Here is a 22542-nt window from a genome sequence, read left to right as displayed (position 1 = left end):
TCTTTTATGTGCATGTGTGCACAGATTTAGCCTAAATGGTTTTGATCATAAAGAAATTAAGATGCATTTGATTGCACTACATGCATCCATTGGCTGTTTATTAAGTTAGAAAGATGAAATGTTTAAGAGGGATCACAGTGGCTTCTTTGTTACGTGAGCTTGGCTTCACATTGGTCTTACACCTGGGCTTAACATCAAGTCAAATTAAGATTCTGTTGGGTTATCTAAGCAATCATGCATGTATTTTCAATGTGGAATGGTTTATGTAGTTAGTTTTGTTTGTTGCTTAGTAACCTGAAGCCAAAGCTGCATTCCAGAGTTGATGGCACCATTTATAGGGGTTTTCAATGTGATGTTGGAAATGAGAGTATACTTCCTGGAGACATACAGGAAGTTACATATGCCTTTAGAATTTGGGGCATAAAAGAAAAAACTTTCTTTTGTTCTCTCTCTTCACCTCTTCCTGCCTCTTCTTGCTCTTCCTCTTTTTGGCTCTTCATCTAGCCATGCTGCCTGATGTTACTTCTTGTTAAGAGATATGTAGTATCCTGAACTGTATTCTTTTGGAATTAAAATGTTTTTACCTGTATGACCATCATCATACAAGATTGTGAGTAAACATATTTTTACTATTTTATTTTTGATGTTTCTGATGTTTATTTTATGCGCATGACTCTTTTAAAAGGAAAGGGAGGCTGGCTATTTTGTTTTTTTCTCACCTCTGCTGACATAAATCCCTAGACTTCTGTATTTTTGTTACTCTGCACCAATATCTAACCATATTGATATCATAATCCTAACAGGTTATGAATATATTCCTAATAGATTCACTCATCATTCTTGCCACTCGACTCCTTCACATGTTTGTTTTTCCAGATTATTTCTTAATTTTTGAATGTTGCACATATAGCTTAATACACTTGCTTGTCAACATTTAAAACACACAAGGACAAAGATGAGTATTTAAACAGTTACAGGAAGAAGTGCAGAATTGTGTGCTACTAATGTCGCAATCACTAGTCAATCAGTACAGCGCACAGACTAGAAATAAACAGTAAAACATTTTCAAAAAGAGCTTGTCCACTCATTTTCCCCCAAGAGTCCCCTTGAGATTTTTTTAAAAGTCATTTTAAACGGATGTCTCAAGAGTGCAGCTAAACAAGCCCTATTTTTCCCTAAGTGTGTCATGCCTGTCTTCACTCATAATCCACTTTGCAATCAGTTCCCCTTTAAGACTGTTTTTCCAGATCTCTGGAGAGTTCTCAGTAAAGATCAAAATGAAGTGGAAAAATGAAGCAGGAAAGTTTTTTAAAAAAAATAAAATAAACACATGCCATAGCTAAAGATTAATGGAGCAAGTAGCAGAGGAAGGAAAACAAAGGGCTGGGTTATATACATACCTGTATACAGCTGGGACACATTTCTTGGTACAGGGAAGGCTGCTACTTTCCCTTTTCTCTGTGGTCCTTAATTCTATCTTCATTCCTATAGTTGAGCATCTTCTTTTTGGGAAAGAGCAGTGGGAAGGGTGGAGTGAAAAGGCTCACAGGACATCAGCACATCCTCTTGAATAACAGGGAAACAGGGAATTCACGGACCATTAAAAGCCACTTAAAAATACTCAGCTCTCCAACAACATGATGCATTGCTATTATGATCATACATGATTAAAAAAATCCTGTTAGACATACGGAGTGCCATGTTACAAACATTTATTTTGATGTAGTCAACCTTAAACTTTATTTCAATATGCGACTGTGGCTGTTTGATTCCATTATTAAAAACTAAAAGCACTGATATCTTCAGGAAACTGTCTTGCAAAATAAGAAGCTTTTAGGGTGAATCTACATTAATGCAGTTCAACACTACTTTAATTATTATGGCACAATGAAATGGAATCTGGGATTTGTAGATTAGTGATGCACCAGCACAGGTTGGCAAAGAAAGTTAAAGACCATGTTAAACCACAACTCCCATTATTCCATAGCAGTGAGCCAATGCAGTTAAAGTGGTTAGAATAGTACTGGAAATATTCAAGTTGCAATCTTTACTCAACTTAGGGCCCTTCCACACAGCTCTATATCCCAAAATATCAAAGCAGAAAATCCCACAATATCTGCTTTGAACTGGGCTATCTGAGTCCATACTCAGATAATGTGGGATTTTCTGCCTTGATATTTTGGGATATATAGGGTTGTGTGGAAGGGCCCTTAGCCTACTTCATGAAGATACATATAACATTATGGGGAGAACCATATATAATATCTTGACGGGAACTCATAGAAATAGTATAGTATAGAAATAAATAGTTCATTACTTCAGTCAATTATTTATTCAGTCATGTCAGCATAGGATTCTCCCTTGGACCTTTGCACAAAAAGCTCTCTACATCCCCACTTTTAATACTAAGAGCACAAGCATAAAACAGGTAATTTTGTCAATGCTGAAAGAACCAATGAGAGAGAAAAATCAAGAAAAAATAGCTTTCTGTGATTTGCCCTATGTGAAGGCATATATATATAGTCTGGTGCATGTAGAACCTCAAAGGTGACTTTTATTTGCTAAGTTGTTGACAGTGTGAACTCAATCATATGGAATACATAGTGTTTGGTAGCAGCAGTTGTTGTTTATTCATTCAGTCGCTTCCGACTCTTTGTGACCTCATAGACCAGCCCATGCCAGAGCTTCCTGTTGGCTGTTGCCACACCCAGCTCCTTCAAGACCAAGCCAGTCATTTCAAGGATACCATCCATCCATCTTGCCTTTGGTCGGCCTCTCTTCCCTTTTCCTTCCTTTTCCCCCAGCATCATTCTCTTCTCCAAGCTTTACTGTCTTCTTATTATGTGGCCAAAGTACTTCATCTTTGCCTCTAATATCCTTCCCTCCACTGAACAGTCAGGCATTATTTCCTGGAGGATGGACTGGTTGGATGTTCTTGCAGTCCAAAGCACTCTCAGAATTTTCCTCCAACACCACAGTTCAAAAGTGTCTATCTTTCTTTGCTCAGACTTTCTTATTGTCCAGCTCTCGCATCCATAGGTTACTATGGGGAATACCATTGCTTTCACTATGCGGACTGTCATTGTCAGTGTGATGTCTCTACTCTTCACTATTTTATTGAGATTGGTCATTGCTCTCCTCTCCTTTCCAGCTAAAGTACTGGAAAGAAATGGTACAAGTCCACTGGTTCTTTTAATTCCAGCGGAGTATTCATGAAAGCAGCTGAGTCTAGGGACAGTTCTACACAGAGACTATAATGAAGTTCAAATCTGGCCCAAGGGCAGTATGTCCACAAAATAGCTACCCACCAATACATGCTGTAGCACATATTAAGCTAGAAACAGCATATTAAAAAACCTTATCAGAAAGTTGAGAATAAACCAAAAAATCTGCTGCAACTGTTAATGGTTTATCCCATGCAGGGCTCAAAACCGAAACCAAAATAAGCAGAGTGCTTTTTGGGACATCATTAGCAATGACACACTTTTAAAAACACCAAAAATACAGCTGAATGGTCAAGAATTACACAACTAAATGGCAAACAAGTGTTCCATGGAAACTACATAATTCCCACGGAAACCCTTGCTGTCCACCCTTTTGTTCTTATTTCTTGTTCCTGGCCACGCGCTAGCTCTGATCCTAAATGGACATGGTGATGCACATCATTGCATCTCAGTGGACAGGGTAAGAAAAACATTCCTGGGTTTGATTCTGATCTGCAATCAATGGATACCGAGGCCACCATCCCAACCTCAAACTGGTCCCTGGGGTGATTATGTAAGCACTCCGCAGTTGAACTGGTTTGCTTTAATCCACTTCCTAACTTAATTTTAGTGTCTGTGTAGAACCATGCTAGGACTGCAGCCAAAGGCTGCCCCAAATGTCACTAGTCCCAAATGGAGCAGACTCACTGAACCAATTACTGAAAAGTAAACCAACTCTTATGTAATTTCCAGTGATTCAATGAATTTGCTCTAGTTGGGATTAGCAATTGGACTTTGCCCAAAGCCTAGACAAATTGGTATCCAGTATAAAATAAAGATCATAGATGTTTCATGTATATTTTTAACTATAGGGAATGGGATGCTAGGTATTTATTAGGACAATATTCCTTGGAAACTTATTTAAAAACATTGCTTTGTTGGATTGATGAGCAGATAGATTTATCAAAGGGCACAGCATGAACATTATACAACCAGGACAAAAATATATGTTTTTTAAAGATACCTAAATTTTAAAATAGTTCAGTAGCTGATATCAAAGGATAGCATTGCTTCTCAAAATTCTGCATCTGTTTCTACCTCTCTAGTTACCTATTTGCACATCTATAGATTCATGGGGAATCCTACAACAATCACAAGTGCTGGGATTATACTTCAGGATCACTATCAACTATATATATATATATATGTGATGGTGAAAAAGCTACACTTTGTATTCTTGGCATTCTTGGCAGAATGGATTAAAATTTTGATCTGGAGAAGATGTTGTAAACAGACCAACCAAAGCAGTATTTTTTATCCTGGAGGTAAATGAACTGAAACAGATGAAAGAGAGGGGAAAAAAGAACTTTCCTAGAGGCAAAATGTCTCTGTCACCAGCTGTTACTGGGAGATAATGTGCATGACAACGGGAATATAGGAGGGAATCCAAATGTCTATGGCCCTTTTCGTCTCTCCAGTTTTGGGAGGAAATAAGATCTTTCATGTCATTGATGAAGCTTAAAGGGAAGCACCCAAATTTTCAGGAGCATTTCATGAATGTCACTTTCCCACTGCACTCATATAAGCAAAGGGACAGAAAGACAAACTCATATTATTCTTGCCTTGTGCATCATTTTTTAAATGTATGAGCTGTTTTAACATTTTCCTGTCTAGAGACATTTTTGCTTGGGTTTACCCAGAATGTGTTGCATGTACAACACATACCAGTTTTATAGCACCTTAAATACCACAATATTACATGTTCCCTAGAGAATAGTGGAAATTGTAATTTGCTGAGGGTGAGAAATAGGGTTGGTCAGGTCAAGAGAATTCCATTCTCTGATATTTCAAGCCCAAAACCTGAGGAGTGAATTATTGTGGTGTCACAAAAAAACCACTATATCCATTTCCTTTGCTTTCCCTTCTCTCCTAGGTTTTTGGTGCATCATCACTGCACAAACACAATGCACACATAAACACCTTCATACTTGGGTGTGTGTCATGATGAGTGCCTTTCTTTTTTGCAACAACACATACAAAAGCCTATCTTCTTTTTTCTCCATTAGCATGCTTCCTGAGGTTTGTTTCCTTTCTTTGGGGGCCTTGAGAGGAGCAACAATTCACTGAGACTTCTGCTGGCACCAAGAGACATGGCAACCACAACAGAATTCTCTTAAAAATAGGATCATGGCTTAGTTTATACCAGTGTTGAAGCCCAAAGTCTATTTTTCATGCTGAACCTTGGAATATAAAGAAGTAAGAAGAGACTTTTACAAAGGGTAGCTACAGAATGAAAAGCTGTAGCAAGCTTTTCTCTCACTGTTGACAGCACTGAGGTGGCTCAAGGTATTTTATTATCTCTGCACCTCATGAAATATTGTTGTTTGGTGGCAAGAAGACTGCCTCAAGACTTTATTCTGTTTGAGGAGAAATAGTACATGGCAGCCCTCATCGAGTGTGCTGCGTACTAATGAAAGGGCAATCAAATTATTGTATTAATTGAAGCAGAAAATTCCATGAAAACTTCTCTTTTTTTCTTGACACTGCAGGTTGAGAATCTCTTGTCTGGAATCCTGAAATCCAAAATACAGTAGAGTCTCGCTTATCCAACCTTTGCTTATCCAACTTTCTGTATTATCCAACGCAGTCTGCCTCCTGCCCAGATCCACAGCTGTTTCTCTGGGTAGGCAAGGATCACAGATTTTTCAAAATCTTCATAGGACTGAACTTTTTATGGATTTAACTTCTGACAATGTTGTTGCTGTAAGTTCATTTTATGCAATTCTATCTGTATTTGTAGTCAATTTTTTAGTAGTCAACGTTTACGTAGTCAATATTTTCAATACATTGCGATGTTTTGGTGCTAAATTCATAAATACAATAATAACTACATAACGTTACCATGTATTGAACTGCCTTTTCCGTCAATTTGTTATTAAACATGATGTTTTGATGCTTAATTTGTAAAATCATAACGTAATTTGATGTTTAATAGGCTTTTCTTAACCCCCTTTCTTCCTTATGATCCAAAATTTTTGTTTAGCCAACGTTCTGCCGGCCCATTTATGTTGGATAAGCGAGATTCTACTGTACTTGAAAATTGTCCACTGGATGACTGAAATTGTGACATCTTTGCTTTCTGATGCTTTAAAGTACACAAACTTTGTTCCATGCACAAGATTGCTAAAATTACCTTTAGGCTATGTGTATGAGGCGTATATGAAACAGAAATGAATTTTGTGTTTAGATTTGAGCCTCTGCTCCAAGGTATCTCGTTCTATATATGCATTATGCAAGTATTCCCAAATCCAAACAAATCCTTCAGATCCAAAACATTTTAGATAAGGGACATTGGTACAAAAAATAAAATAATATAATTTTTCAAATATCCTTGTCCTCATTCTCACCTATTGCCTTCCTTCTCTGCCACCTGCCACAAAATGGGACTCACTAATAATAAATAAATGCCTAACCGTTTTCTGCCATTTCATGGTTCACACACTGGCTCTTGTAAGTGGCAGCCCCAGTCTACCCAAAGTGCCAAGACTCTTGGTGGTTCATAGCTGGGACTTCTTTTCTCTGACAGTCTTTTTTTGAGACATTATTCTTTATTCTAGAAAGTATTCACTTTGGACCTATTGGAAGTCTGCTGTGAAAGCAAACCTAGGGTTTGTGAGGCTAGCATTAGATTCCACTGAGTCTAGCAGGTTTTATCTCCACAGGAGAGTAGCCAGAATATGCAGGAGACTACCTTTGACCAGAAGTAAAGCTCACACAGTTCACAAGGGCTTCTATCTAAATATGTGTGAGATTTGATTGCAGTCACATGCCCTAATCCTTAGTATACTTATTCAACTGTAAGTCTGTTTAATTTATTGCAGCTAAGAAAAATTATGTCACTTTAAGGATTGTTGTCTAAATTTACTCATTTTAATTTACTCCTCATGTTGCCTCTATTAGATGGTACAGTAAATATGTATCATAATCCTATAAGTCTCCATTTAGAGTCAGTCCCATTGTATTTCACAGTTTACCTCCTGCAACTAGGCATGGGATTGCGATTATAATCTCAAAGTCTCTAACAAAGCTTCAGTATTACAGATTCTGATCCTTCTCATACTTTGTTGGGCTCTTGCTAGTAAGCCTGAAAGTATGATGGGTCTGGGTTGTTTAATCCCCATTCTCCAATAATGTTTTATGTCTTGCTGTTGCACCCAATAGGAGGGAATTTAACTACTCCAAGTTGCTCTAAATATCCCCTTGTATCCTACAGTTTGTTAGGGCAACTCTGTGAATGGAAAACATAGATTTGAAATAGCGTCTTCCACAAACACTGAGGAAAACATAGATGGTCTTGCGTCTATTATAACAAGAATATTGCAATACCAAACATCTTCTCTGCTCTTCAATGATCATCCACTGAGGCTTTCCCTCGAGAGTATATAAGCTGCCAGTAAATTAACATAAGATGTGAAAAGGAAGCCTAATTGAAAGGAACCATGGCATTTGGAAAATATCCTTTCCCAACAGTTCTTTCTACTGTTTCTTGAAACTCACATAAGAATTTAGAGGGAGCTTTTAAGTATTACGCTGTTGCTGAACCTTAGCTCCTGAATGGTATTATTACATGAGCCACATTCAAACAGGCTTCTTGCTACTTTTCCCAATGGGACAGCAGAATCTCCCTTCTGTTAATTTTCTTGCGATTGTCACAATGCAATTTTTTCCCCAGAGAAGCAGCTTTCTCCAAGTCTTTTACTTTTCACAGTAGGAATGACAGAGCAACGGGAAGTAAACAGATTTTCAAAGGTAAGTGGGAGCATTAAGTTCTTCCTAAGGCTCTGCCTGGGTTTTTAAAGAAGTGTGGAGAGTTACACACTCCAAAGTGACTCTAAAGATAAAGAGGCGATTCCCAGAAGTCTGTTTACGATGCTTGTTTTGTATGCAAGAAACCTGCGCCTAACCTACCTGGGTAACATCACTAAGCAATTAAGACAAGACCCATTAGCAATGCAGAACACATCCTCTCTCCTATTTATAGACCCATGGACTTGTGACAAGTTTGCATAATTATTTTGTTTTTCCAGTGAATCGAGCCTGCGACTGGTATATTTTAATTGGTATCATTTGAATAATTATTCTGAAGTTTTGTAGGGGGAGAGGCACATCCAAGATTGGCATAGCATGATAATGAAATCATTACTCGATGAAATAAAACTTCACATTTGTAACTGATTATACACCCCAATGCTAATCAATTTGATTTTGGTTGTTAAGATCTTCCATTTTTTAAATATAAGGAGCTCCTATATTTTGCATTCTAGTAAAGCTATGATTGTCTTCTCTACTTCCAATTCCAATCTACTCAAGACAAAACTCCGCACTTACATACATTAGTGCCCATGGCACTCCAGTACATGTGGGATTCTCAGTGTTTTTGAAGGGGCCCATGCAAAGAAATATACACAAAAATCTGTCTCTTTCATTGAGAATAACATATAATCTTATGAAGCATGGTTTAGTATGTATGTGTTCCTCATATATACTGCATTTCTTCAATTACTGATTGGAAGACACACCTAATTTCAGTATCGCCATCACAAACTAAAATACCTAAGATACATATGCAATTCTAAGACACATCCCATTTTTAGAAAGCATGTCTTAGAACTGAAGAAATACAGTACTCCTTAGATTTACACTATCTGTCTTTCTTCCTTTTGGATCAAAAGCACAGATTATGTTTATCCATTATCCACTAATTATGCGGGAGATGTATTTGTTTGCACACAAATAAATCCACAGTTGTTCAGGGTTGGCTTCCATGTTGAGAGTGAGGTAAAATACTCTTGAATTATCATCCACTGAAGCTTAAAGGAGATATTCAAACTGCTGAACCCAATCTCTGAAATAGGTTCAGCACCTTGGAGAGTTCATGGGAGTGTAGCTGTAAAATTGTGGGAAAAGGTTGTTGTTCTGTACAATGTCCGGTTCATGCTAATATTTCCCAATAAACGGAGGATATCACAGCTTCACATCTGTGGCAGAACCTACTGACATTAATTGCCCTTTGAAACAGTTCTAGTTTCATTTCTAAAAATTGGTTGCCTCAAACAATCTCGAACATGTTAGAATAGTTTCCTTGATCCAGAAGTATGAAAAACCCAAAACCTTTTTTTTTTGTAATGGAATAAAAAATAAAAAGTTGATTTTGGGACCACTGAAAGAAATAGATGTACAGTAGATTCACTCAAAAGAAAGCAATTGTTGACAAAGAAAACAATTGTTTCACCCCAGTGAAATAATTCGTACTTATCTCAATCACTGTGTTTTTATGACATTATGATATCAAATCATGGGACTTGTAATTTTACAATATATTTTACCTTTTCTTGTTGAATTTTGCTGGTGTTGCACTCTAGCACTGAAACATCTTTTCACCCAGCACCACACCAGAGTTCAATAATTTTATCTAAAAATGTTTATTAAAGAAAGCAGATAAAAAGAGGGAAAGGGCAAGTCCAAAATGGTCAATAGAATAGAAACTATAAAATAGCAGTAATCCAAAAATGCCAATATACATAAAGTCAAGACAACCAAAATACACAGCAGTTCTTCATACATAAATCCATAAACATGAAAACAGGAACTTTTCCAAGGTAAACCCTTTCAAGAAACAAAGACATGAATCAGAACAGGAAACTTGGGAATACTTGAATCAAAGACTTGAGAGCAGAAATAGGAGAGCCATCCCTTATGGCAACGTTGTCTCTTCTGAGAGGCTTGAAGCCCATACCACTTAATTTAAGCTCGTCCGGGTACCCATGAAATCATGTCAAAGTAATCTGGCCTTCAAGGTCTTATCTTGATTCTCTGAGAATATCTCGTTTGTCTATTTTTCACTCCTTGGGTTCTCAGGCCTAATCTAGTTTCTCGAGAACACTCCCCATTCGTCCAAGGCCTTTTCTCAACAAAACTGGAACTTTCTCCTGTTGCCTTGGAACGTTCACTTTCCCTTTCCCTTGCTGCCTAGGAACAAGCACAAGAATCCACAACATCAGTCTCATCTGCCTGCAACTCTCTCTGATCAGTCAACAGACGCCTCACTTTAAAACCTATCATTCCCCTCATTCTCTGACCTGTCATCAGAAAAATCCTCTGCCACTTGCTGAGTTACAACAGCTGGTGCCGCACCAAACCACAGATTCCAGGATTCCATAGCAATTATCTATGGCAGTTAAAGTGTCATAATGCATGAATTCTACAGTGGAGATGCACCTTCTGAGGAGCAGAATACTAGATGCACCCTTTTGATTTATTTAGCAGAGTTCTTGTTAGATTTTCTAAACTATCTTTGATATTTTATTGCTCAGTGAGCAAATTGTTCAAGTGTTTGCATACCAACATGGTAAATATAACTGAAGAACAGTGGCTCTTCCATTGTTTCCATAAGAACATCTCCCAAAGAATCAAGGTGGGCATTTGGGGAAAATCTCTGACACTCTGACTGACAAAAACTGGTAATAAACAACACTGCGTGAATAACATTATATTATAGAACATATAATGAAACCAAAGAACCGAAAGAAGCCAAAAAAGACAAATAACTGGATCAAACATGGGACCATCTGCATAACACTATCATCACCAAAAGAAACTTCACATAGGTGTAAGCTCTTCCTTAATTTTTCATAAGAACCTTCTAGAGCTGTCTCTAAATTACCTTTTTAGAAAAAATCAGAACTCTTTCAAATGAAAACAAAAATCCCAATGACTTTAAAGATCTGGTGACACTACTAATTTGAATTGACTTTAGCATTAAAAAAAGAATGTTAAGGTCTAAAGAAAATACTCAATATGTACAAAATCAAAGTAGCTTTAGCTTTTCCTTTGTAAAAAGGAAAAGATAAGAGGTAAGAAGAAATGTGTGGATAAGAGCTTTTAAGGTAACTTTTCTCTTTTTCTTCCTTCAGTTTCCTCACACATTCCTTGGCATTTTTGTGGCCAAAGAAGAAGAAAATTGGCCAGAATGACATGATATGTATGCATTTCCCCAATAGCACTGTCATTCTCATCTCCATCTCTATCTCCTCCTCCTTGCATTTCCTTATAGCAAATACAAAATGATTGTTGCTCTAATTAAGCCAGCCAAGCCAGCATGATAAGCGGCATGCCATGACAGCCACACTGCCTGTGGTAACCGTGTGTTAATTCCCTTAATTAGTCCTCATTTTCACTGGAAATTATTCTATTTTTTGTTGATTAAAATGCCATGAAAATGTGCAGATCTCCCCATTTCTTTTAATGTCTCAGTTGACTTGGCCGCTGTTGGAGCCGCATCCCCTGCAGAGTACAAATGAGCTAATCATTCCCATGTGGAGAAAAAGTCGTTTGATAAATCACATAGCAGCTATGGTACATGAAAAGTTAAGAAAGAGGTGCCCGGTGGACTATTTCTTGACAAGATATCATTGATAGACTGGAATGGCCAAGAGATTTGTTTTTAAAATCCTGCTGCTATTTCAATTTTCTTTTTCTAATGTATCTTTATGTTTTGAATGACTTGTATTTTTTTCATTGCTTTTTTTATTAGTTTCAGGCAGTCTCAATCAGTGGCATCCTCAACAAGCATATGTTACAAATGTAATGTTTTTGTGTAGACATGTGAATATAAATGTAAACTTTCATTGTTATGAAATCTTAGTTTGCTTGACAAACCTTTCCAGGAAAAAATAACCTGCATCTAAAAGTCCTTTAAAGGCTAGCAGAGGTGGAGGGCAATTGCTCAGTTACTGAAAACAATCTGATGTCACATTTGCTCCTGAGCAGAAGCACGGACGTGTGCGCTGATTTTTCTTCCCTTGTTTAATAATTCAGAGGTGGAAAGGTTCCCGTCCATCTCTATTAAGGCAAAACTGAGTTGATAGCAAAATGACAGATTCTGTACCTCTTTGTTTCATCTTTTCCCTGGGGGACCACTCTTCAATTCCTCCTTCAGTAGCTTTCTCAAAAACCCATTATTTAATAATACTGCTATTACTACAGTCAATGTCCTGCAGTTCAAAGGTTATTGATGCACAAACATGTCCAGGATATATCCGTTTATGGTGCTGAAAATTGCCTTGGGAAGCTTTTTTATTTGGCTATGCTTGTTTGTGTATGTGCGTGTGTGTGAGGAAGAGATAATTTGCTGGGGAATCTAGTTAGTAAAGCCTACTTTGGCTATTGATAGGACAACAGTGGGATGCTGAAGCTTAGAGAGGGTGGGAAGCTGACATGGAAAAAAAGAAATTTGGAAAAAATATCCACCTTCTGCCAACAATATATCTTCACTTAGGATGTGAAGCGTCCAGAGGAGGGCGACTAAAATGATTAAGGGTCTGGAGAACAAACCCTATGAGGAGCGGCTTAAAGAGCTGGGCATGTTTAGCCTGCAAAAGAGAAGGCTAAGAGGAGACATGATAGCCATGTACAAATATGTGAGGGGAAGTCATAGGGAGGAGGGAGCAAGCTTGTTTTCTGCTGCCCTGCAGACTAGGACGCGGAACAATGGCTTCAAACTACAGGAAAGGAGATTCCACCTGAACACCAGGAAGAACTTCCTCACTGTGAGGGCTGTTCGACAGTGGAACTCTCTCCCCCGGACTGTGGTGGAGGCTCCTTCTTTGGAGGCTTTTAAGCAGAGGCTGGATGGCCATCTGTCGGGGGTGCTTTGAATGCGATTTCCTGCTTTCTAGCGGGAGGTTGGACTGGATGACCCATGAGGTCTCTTCCAACTCTACTATTCTATGATTCTATGATTCTATGTTGAGAGCTAGGGTTGTGCACAGAATTAGTTTCCTCTGTTTCTTCCATTTCCTTCAGTACCTATAGTACTTTGGTAGCACATAACATTAAGGGACCTCCTGGTGCAAAAACCCACCTGACACAAAAACAAGTGGGAGCCGATCTCAGCTCCTCCTCCTCTATTCGGCATCACAGTTGAATCTTTTTTTTTATTTTCCTTTATTTTCCTGGTTCTTTTTATTTAGTGGGACTGACTGGTAGTTGGGAACCTGTGGAACAGTGGGTGGGGTGCTTGCGTATTTGGAGGCTTTCACCCTTTTAGCTTCTTTTTCTCCTTTTCTTCCCCTTTGCAGGCACTGAAAACAGGGGATTTTAAAGGTAGCCCAGGGAGGATAGCTCTCCTCAGCTACAGGTCATGGCTCTTTCTTCCCTGGACCTCCTTAAAATGCCTCTTGGAAAGCTATGTGGCTGGCGTACTGGTGCTGTTGAAACTAAGCACTCGCACCTACCAAGCACGTCTCCTCTAGACTAGGAAAAACAGCTTTAAACAAGACATCTCCTTAAAGCGTGCACCTGCCTTCAGCCGAGTGCTTCTCCTCTAGAATAGAAACAATCAGCTTAAATGCCTAAAATGAGGGGAAGAGGAGCCCGGGAAGCCCTGCCCATAATGGGCTGATAGAAAATGGATTTTTCGGCACCCTCAGAGCAAAAATGGATATCTGCCCTTTCATATTTGGGAGGCTCCTAAAAATGGATTAGGGCCCACATCGAAAACCAGGACACGAAACGGCTCATGGTGTATCCAGATTGTACAACTCTATTGAGAGCGAACATATGTTTAATATGAAGCTTGGCACTCTGCACCAGAACACAGAACAGTCTTTACTTTCAGAATGCCAATTCCCATGAAGAAATCTCCCAGGGAACATCTACATTGATCATTTAATGCAGTTTGACAACGTGGTGGTTATATAATGCACATTGTGAATGTGTGCTACAGTGCACTTTAAGACCTTTAAACTTGCATAAGCACAGTCCAGGGATACTCTGAAATACAGCCCTTAATGCACATCAGCATATCACATAGCAAAAGCAACTTTGCAGGGTTTGCAAAGGGTGCTCCACTGACTTGCATATGCTCATTCCAGTGGGGGAGTGGAGAAAAATGTATCTTCCATGGCTCTCAAGTAACAGATCCTGCGGATCCTGGAATGGGTTTGATGCTGATGCGTGCAGGTCCCTGCTGCCCCCCAAACTGGTTCCAGAACTTGCATTGTTACTATCCACCCAGTGAAACCACTTCCTTCTGTCCTTATTTCATCCTGTCTTGATGGCCATTTTGTGCTTCCTGTCATTATGGTTGAAAATAAACTCTGGACATCCCTTAAGAGCTTCCCTCCCATTTACCTGACCACAAACTGGGCAAAATCATGGATACTAATTTTGATTTTATAGTCCTGTAAAACTTATGTCATAAGCTGTGACCTTCGTTCTTAAGGTTCTCTAAGGAACAGAAATGAAGATCATAGAAACCTGGAGGAGGCTAAACAGACAAGATCTGAGAAGAGAAAAGAAGCATGGATATCCCTTGGACAGCAGTTATGGCATTGCATCAATGTTCAATCAGATTAGCTCCATTTAAGTCACTAGGGTGGCATTGACCCTTGCATTTTAGAAAATTTGAACAAGCACATGTTGGAAAGTCATAAAGTGCAAGGTCTTATTTCCCTTTATTTCATAGTGTGTCATAGATTAATATAGAACTGCATTGTTTCTGAGTGCAAGCAACATTAATGAGGTTAATGGTAACAATTCATTGCCACTCAGATAATATAGATAATCAGAAAAATGCTGACAGAAGCACCTTAGTAAATTGTTCATCATTTTGTTCTGCATTGTTTGTGGGCCACATGCAGAGGTCTAGCAAATAAATTATATTCTTAAATTTAATACTGTAGCAGTACTCAGTATTAATTGATGGCCTAGGAAGAATTGATAAATTGTTTCCATAATAAAGTTGCTAAAACTAGACAGCAGATACTACAACATATGGGATGGGAGATAGGAGGATTATTCATTTTGCAGGAGTTGTTAGTGCAAATTAATGGTGTGAGAAATTCAGCAATTGAAACTTTGAAGCAAAAAAAAAAGGAAAATGATATTGCAGGAAATTATCTAATAAGAAAAATAGATTTATTTATTTAACAACCAACCTGGGATTAACAATAGCAGATAGAGTGTATATTCAGATTGCTTGTTTTATTGCTTAAAACATAATTTGAATGGAAAAATCTGGAACAAATTGTGCCTCAATGTATGCAGGTAAAAATCATCTCAGTTAATTGTGTCAGATGGGCTGCATTATTTAATTTACTAAAATCCCACATTCATCCACCTGTTGACTAGATGTATGGATATCAGTGGTAGTTTCTAAACCCCTTCTAATGTTACCCACGACATATAACTATTTTGGTGGCACCAGGCCAGATAGTAGAAAACCATAGTACAGTATAGTTCCTTAAGAAAAAGGCCCTACCTACACTGTCATATAATCCAGTTTCTGAATTCAGATTATCTGTTTTGAACTAGATTGTATGGCATTGTAGACTCATATAATCCTGTTCAAAGCAGATAATCTGGATTCAGAAATTGGATCATATGGCAATGTAGATCCAGTCAGAGCCTGCTAGATAAACATAGTAGATGAGATTAAAAATCTATAAAGTATTTTTTCCCTTTCCAAATTCCATGTCCAGTCTATGCCTAATTCATACACATTTCTTTTTAAAAGGGGTGATTTATCCCTTTTTTAGTTTGATCATTAAAAACATATGTAAGCTTGTGCACAGGTTTTACATTGCATACATTGCTTGTACTCATTCCACATACTGGGTATTGTGTCATGCAGTGGTGAACATGCCATTGAAATGTGTGCATTTTGCAAGAAACACACATTTTCAAAGCACGCGCACATAATTTTCAGATGCATCACTCAATGTGTTAGAGCACTAATTACATTTACTGCATGAGAAGTCAGAGAACTCTTTAAGAAACTCTTTGAAGCTTAGAGGAAAATCATATCCCTCATAGATACTTAGGCCAATACTTCATCTTCCAAAGCCTTCTGTTCCCAAACAATGGGAAGCAATCAGATGCTCCGGGATGGACCGAAGCCAGATAAGAGCACAATTGCATCTGCCTGCCATTCACAGATCCTTCCCAAGAGTTGCTCTGCAGCCTGGAAGGTATCAATGATACTGGTCTTCTAAAGTATGGTTGGTGTATCTGACATTTCTGGCTTCTGCTGATCTTCAGATGGACCTAGGTTTTCTTGGCAAGATTTATTAAGAAACTTTATCTGAGATGGAAAGAATGGGATTTACCCAATGTGACCCAGTGGATTTCCATGGCTGAGCAGGGATTTAAACCCTGCTCTCTCAAGAGTTATAGATGAACATGCAAAGTACTATAACATGCTAGATGTGAAAACTGGACGCAGCTCCTGTACCTTTAATGGTGGTGTGAAAGACGGAATTTCAACATATGTTGCTTGTTACCCGGTTGTATTTTCTACATCACTGTAAAAGGTACAGGAACCACCTCCAGTATCCAGCCCTTTGAAGTGATATTAGATTCTTTGAGTAACATGATGAGATGCACTATTTATTTATTTTATTTATTTCCATCATTTCTATCCCGCCTTTCTCACCCGAGGGGACTCAAGGTGGCTTACAAATCTGGCAAAATTCAATGCCAATAAACAGCAATACAATAGAATAAAACCTAGAGCAGTTAAAAACAGTTAAATGAATAACAATATACAAAATACAAATTTAAAACAATACAAAGTGCTTAAACCATTCATCCGCTAAACCTTGTACATAAACCTTGATCCAAACCGAGTCAAAGCCAACACAGCTTATTCTTTAAATGCTTGGGCGCATAGCCAAGTCTTCAATTTCTTTCTGAATGGATGGAGCCTGCCAGATGTCACTAGGGAGGGAATTCCACAGCCAAGGAGCCACCACTGAGAAGGCCCTGTCTCTCATCCCCACCAGCCGCACTTGTGAGGCAGGTGAGATCAAGAGCAGGGCCTCCCCAGGTGATCTTAGAGTTCTCATAGGCTCATAGGAGGAGATACGTTCGGACAGGTAAGTTGGACCAGAACTGTTTAGGGCTTTGTAGGCCAAGACCAGCACTTTGAATTGGGCTCGGTAGCATATTGGCAGCCAGTGGAGCTGCTGCAACAGAGGAGTGGTATGCTCCCTATATGCCGCTCCGGCTATAAGCCTGGCTGCCGCCCATTATACTAATTGAAGCTTCCGGGCCATCTTCAAAAGCAGCCCCACGTAGAGTGCATTGCAGTAATCCAACCAGGATGTAACCAGAGCGTGGACTACCGTGGCCAAGTCAGACTTCCCAAAGGATGGGAGCAGCTGGCGCACAGTTCTTAGCTGTGCAAATGCTCCCCTGACTACCGCCGAGACCTGGGGTTCCAGGATCAGCGATAAATCCAGGAGAATGCCCAAGCTGCGAACCTGGGTCTTCAGGGGGAGTGCGACCCCGTCCAACACAGGCTGTAACCCTATGCCCTGTTTGGCCTTCTGACTGACCAGGAGGACTTCTGTCTTGTCTGGATTCAATTTCAATTTGTTCACCCTCATCAGGCATAGGATGGGCCAGTGGCAGACGTATGGAGAGTGTTTGTGTGAACTAATTCACACAGTGCAAAAACAGGAAAGAAAGAAAGAACAGTACAGTATTAAAAATGAAGAACAATTTTAACCAACATAAACTTAACAGTATTTCAGTGGAAGATCCCAGGTGCCATTCAGTCCAACCCTTTTCTGCCATGCAGGAAAAGCACATTCAAAGCACCCCCCCCCCCCAACAGATGGTCACCCAAGCCTTTATGATAACTATTACTACTACTACTACAGAAAATCAAGGGAGGGAGGCGAGGGAAAGGGTCTGGGTAGCAAGGAACAGAGTCTGGATGGTGAGAGAGACAGGGGAGAAAGGGTCTTTGCCCAAGGAGGACGTTGTTGCTGCTGCTGTTTCTGGCAGCTCAAAATTTTAATTTCCCTGCGTTTCTCAGAAGGAGAAAAGATAAGAAGTCAGGAAGCAGCATGGTGCCGTGGAACTCCTCACCCAAGGGCTCCCGCAAGCACAGTTTGAAAACTCTTGGGGTAGAGGAATTGAGTTTTGTGCATACTAAAAGAGAAGTTTTTATTAAGATACTTTGTTTATAACCACCAGCTTTCAATTTTTAGCCATCTGATGCCCCTATAGTGGAGGAGGAACTATCCAGCTGTTTTGCTTTAGAACTTCCATCATACCCTTCCATAGCCAATTAAAAGGGATTGTGGCAATTGTTGTTCAAAATCTAGTGGACTTAAACATCTCAATTTCTGTTTTAGTAGGTTACTAGCTGTGCCCGGCCACGCGTTGCTGTGGCTTAGTCTGGTGGTGTTGGTCAGTCTACATTAGGTTGTATTGATGCTGTGACCTCCACCCTTCTTTATACTCACATTAGTAGTAGTATTTGAAGTCTGTTACCTTCTTCAATTTTTGTGTTGATTGATAATTGCTTGAGATCCCTGTTGTCTTTGGTTTGTTGTTAATTGTAATGTCTGATTCTGTTGAGTGCGGTTTATATTTTTATTGTGGTACAATAGTCTTTTTTTTTTTGTTTTGCCTGTGTAGGTGTTTATTATTATTGTTGTTGTAGTCATTATGAAGGTTGGATAAGTTAGATGCTACTGTATTGTTTTTTGGAGGCCCAGTTTAGCACTGACTGGCCTCTCAGCCTCAGTGCCTGGCTGTTTCTTGCCTGTGATGGTGTTGATTCTTATTGTTGTTGTTGTCATTGTTATTATTGTAATTGTTTTTTTTGGAGGCCAAGTGTGAATGTAGGGATTGGGGAGGTGGATGAGTTGTGTTGTCAAATTTTGTATTTGTTATGGTCACAATGCATTGTTGTGAGTTTTGTGGGTCCGGATTGTGGTTTTGTGGTGTGGTTGTGTTGTTACAACTGAGAGGCAAGGCTTTTGTGTTGTGTTGCCAAGTTTTGTATTTCTGGGGCGTTTAGTTGTATGCCAAGTTTTGTATTTCTGGGGCGTTTAGTTGTGTTGTTATAGTCACGATGCACTGTTGTGAGTTTTGTGGGTCCAGATTGTGGTTTTGTGGTGTGGTTGTGTTGTTACAACTGGGAGCAAGGCTTTTGCATTGTTTTGCTAAGTTTTGTATTTCTGGGGCATTTAGTTGTGTTGTTATAGTCATGATGCGTTGTTGTGAGTTTTGTAGGTCCGGATTGTGGTTTTGTGTTGTGGTTGTGTTCTTACAACTGGGAGGCAAGGCTTTTGCATTGTGTTGTCAAATTTTGTATTTCTGGGGCGTTTAGTTGGGTTATAGTCACGATGCGTTGTTGCGAATTTTGTGGGTCCGGATTGTGGTTTTGTGGTGTAGTTGTGTTGTTACAACCGGGAGAAAAGGCTTTTGTGTTGTGTTGTCAAGTTTTGTATTTCTGGGGCGTTTAGTTGTGTACCAAGTTTCGTATTTCTGGGGCGTTTAGTTGTGTTGTTATAGTCACGATGCATTGTTGTGAGTTTTGTGGGTCCAGATTGTGGTTTTGTGGTGTGGTTGTATTGTTACAACTGGGAGGCAAGGCTTTTGCGTTGTGTTGTCAAGTTTTATATTTCTGGGGCGTTTAGTTGTGTGCCAAGTTTCGTATTTCTGGGGCGTTTAGTTATGTTGTTATAGTCACGATGTGTTGTTGTGAGTTTTATGGGTCCGGATTGTGGTTTTGTGGTGTGGTTGTGTTGTTACAACCTGGAGTGAAGGCTTTTGCGTTGTGTTGCCAAGTTTCGTATTTCTGGGGCGTTTAGTTGTGTTGTTATAGTCACGATGCGTTGTTGTGAGTTTTGTGGGTCCTGTGTGGTTTTGTGGTGTGGTTGTGTTGTTACAACTGGGAGGCAAGGCTTTTGCATTGTGTTGCCAAGTTTTGTATTTCTGGGGCGTTTAGTTGTGTTGTTATCGCATGATGCGTTGTTGTGAGTTTTGTGGGTCTGGATTGTGGTTTTGTGGTGTGGTTGTGTTGTTGTAACCTGGAGGCAAGCCTTTTGCATTGTGTTGCCAAATTTCGTATTTCTGGGATGTTTAGTTTTGTTGTTATAGTCACTGCGCAAACAACTTTATCATTTTATATATATAGATTATATTCTTTCCCAATACTTTAATGAGAGTATCAATGCATTGTTGGGCAATGTGATGCAGTGGTTTCAGTTAGATAAGGACTCCAGCAGACCAGCTTCAATTGCCCACTTAGTCATGTAAGCCCACTGGGTGCTTTTAGACAAGCCACATTTTCTTAACCTTAAAGGAAGGCAGTGAAAACTCCCTTTGAACAAATCTTGCTGATAAAACCATGTGTTACTTTTATCTTTGGGTCCCTATAAGTCAGAAACATCCTGAAGGAACACCAACACAGCACACCAAACCATTACTTTTGAATGAGGTAAGATAAAGTCTTTCAGATGGGAACATATAACTTTGTTTAATTTAGCACATTGATAAACAAACATGCAGTTTATAATCCTCTTAGAGCAGTGGTGCTTAACCTTCCTAATGCTGCAACCCCTTAATACAGTTCCTCATGTTGTGGTGACCCCCAACCATAACATTATTTTTGTTGCTACGTCATAACTGTAATTTTGCTACTGTTATGTATCGTAATGTAAATATCTGATATACAGGATGTATTTTCATTCACTGGACCAAATTTGGCACAAATACCCAATATGCCCAATTTGAATACTGGTGGAGTTTGGGGAAAAATTACCTTGACATTTGGAAGTTGTAGTTGCTGGGATTTATACTTTGCCTACAATCAAAGAGCCCCTTGAATCCCACCAATGATAGAACCCCATGGCCAACAAAAATACTGGAGGGATTTGGGAGGAATTGACAGTGATTTAGGGGAGATGTAGTTCACCTATATCTGGAGAGCACTGTGAACCCAAACGACGATGGATCTGGACCAAATTTGTCACAAATATCTGATACACTGAAATTTGAATACTAGTGGGTTGGGGGGTTGATTTCATCATTTGGGAGTTGTAGTTGCTGGGATTTATAGTTAACGTACAATCAAAGACCACTCTGAATCCAGGCCACAATGGATCTGCACCAAACTTGGCACACTACCTACACGGCCAACATTGAATACTGGTGGGGTTGGAGAGGGGGCTGTTTTTGAATTCTGTGAGTTGTAGTTCACCAACACTCAGAGAGCATTCTGTACCAAACTGGTGATGGAACTAGTAAACTTGCCACACTTTGGCGACCCCTGAACCCCCCCCCCCTCGCGACCCCCAGGCTGAGAAGCAGTGGCACATGCAAGCATTTTTTAAACCTTACTTTTTGTATGTCTGTTTTTGGTTACTGCAGAGATTGGTATTCCCTTCTTCCCTCTTCAGCACCCAAAGAAATGCTGAATTCCACAGTCCAACCCTTGCCAACTACTCTGTGCCTGAAGGAGATCAGAGAGATTGCATAATGGTCTGGCAATATACCCTTGTGTGCAGATGTGAAATGTTTACATCAGACACTGAAATCATCAGAAGACCTCTAGTAAATCTCAGTGGATGTAATCATGTCACATCTATCAATGGGGGACATTTTACACTTCACACTCCCCTTCCTCACTCTCTATCAGGCATGGAATTGTTGTAGGTGAGGTGCTTAGGTAGCTTATGGTAGGTCCAGGAAGTGATAAATAGATCAGCATAACATAGGGTGCAGGATTTTGCATCTGAAGGCCATCAACCTTCAATAATAATAATAATAATAATAATAATAAACATGCAAAGATACTGTGGGACTTCCGAATCCAGACTGACAAAGTTCTGGAACACAACACACCAGACATCATAGTTGTGGAAAAGAAAAAGGTTTGGATCATTGATGTTGCCATCCCAGGTGACAGTCGCATTGACGAAAAACAACAGGAAAAACTCAGCCGCTATCAGGACCTCAAGATTGAACTTCAAAGACTCTGGCAGAAACCAGTACAGGTGGTCCCGGTGGTGATCGGTACACTGGGTGCCGTGCCAAAAGATCTCAGCCGGCATTTGGAAACAATAGACATTGACGAAATTACGATCTGCCAACTGCAAAAGGCCACCCTGCTGGGATCTGCACGCATCATCCGAAAATACATCACACAATCCTAGACACTTGGGAAGTGTTCAACTTGTTATTTTGTGATATGAAATCCAGCATATCTATCTTGTTTGCTGTGTCATAATAAAATAATAATAATAATAATAATAATAATAATAATAATAATAATATCGATCTTGTTTGCTGTGTCATAATAAAATAATAATAAAATAATAATTTCTGTTTCTACCTGGGGCTCGAGGCAGGATACAACATAATTAAAACAAGAGATAAAACACTATTAAAACAAGATATAGAGTTAAAATATACTCCAGTTTCCCATGAGCCCTTATTTCTTCCCACAGATTTATTAATTTTGGGAGTTATCCTA

The sequence above is a fragment of the Anolis carolinensis genome, chromosome 5, assembly GCF_035594765.1.
Source record: "Anolis carolinensis isolate JA03-04 chromosome 5, rAnoCar3.1.pri, whole genome shotgun sequence".
Lineage (NCBI taxonomy): Eukaryota > Metazoa > Chordata > Lepidosauria > Squamata > Dactyloidae > Anolis > Anolis carolinensis.
The sequence above is the reverse complement of the archived record's forward strand: the minus strand, read 5'-3'. Positions refer to the sequence as shown.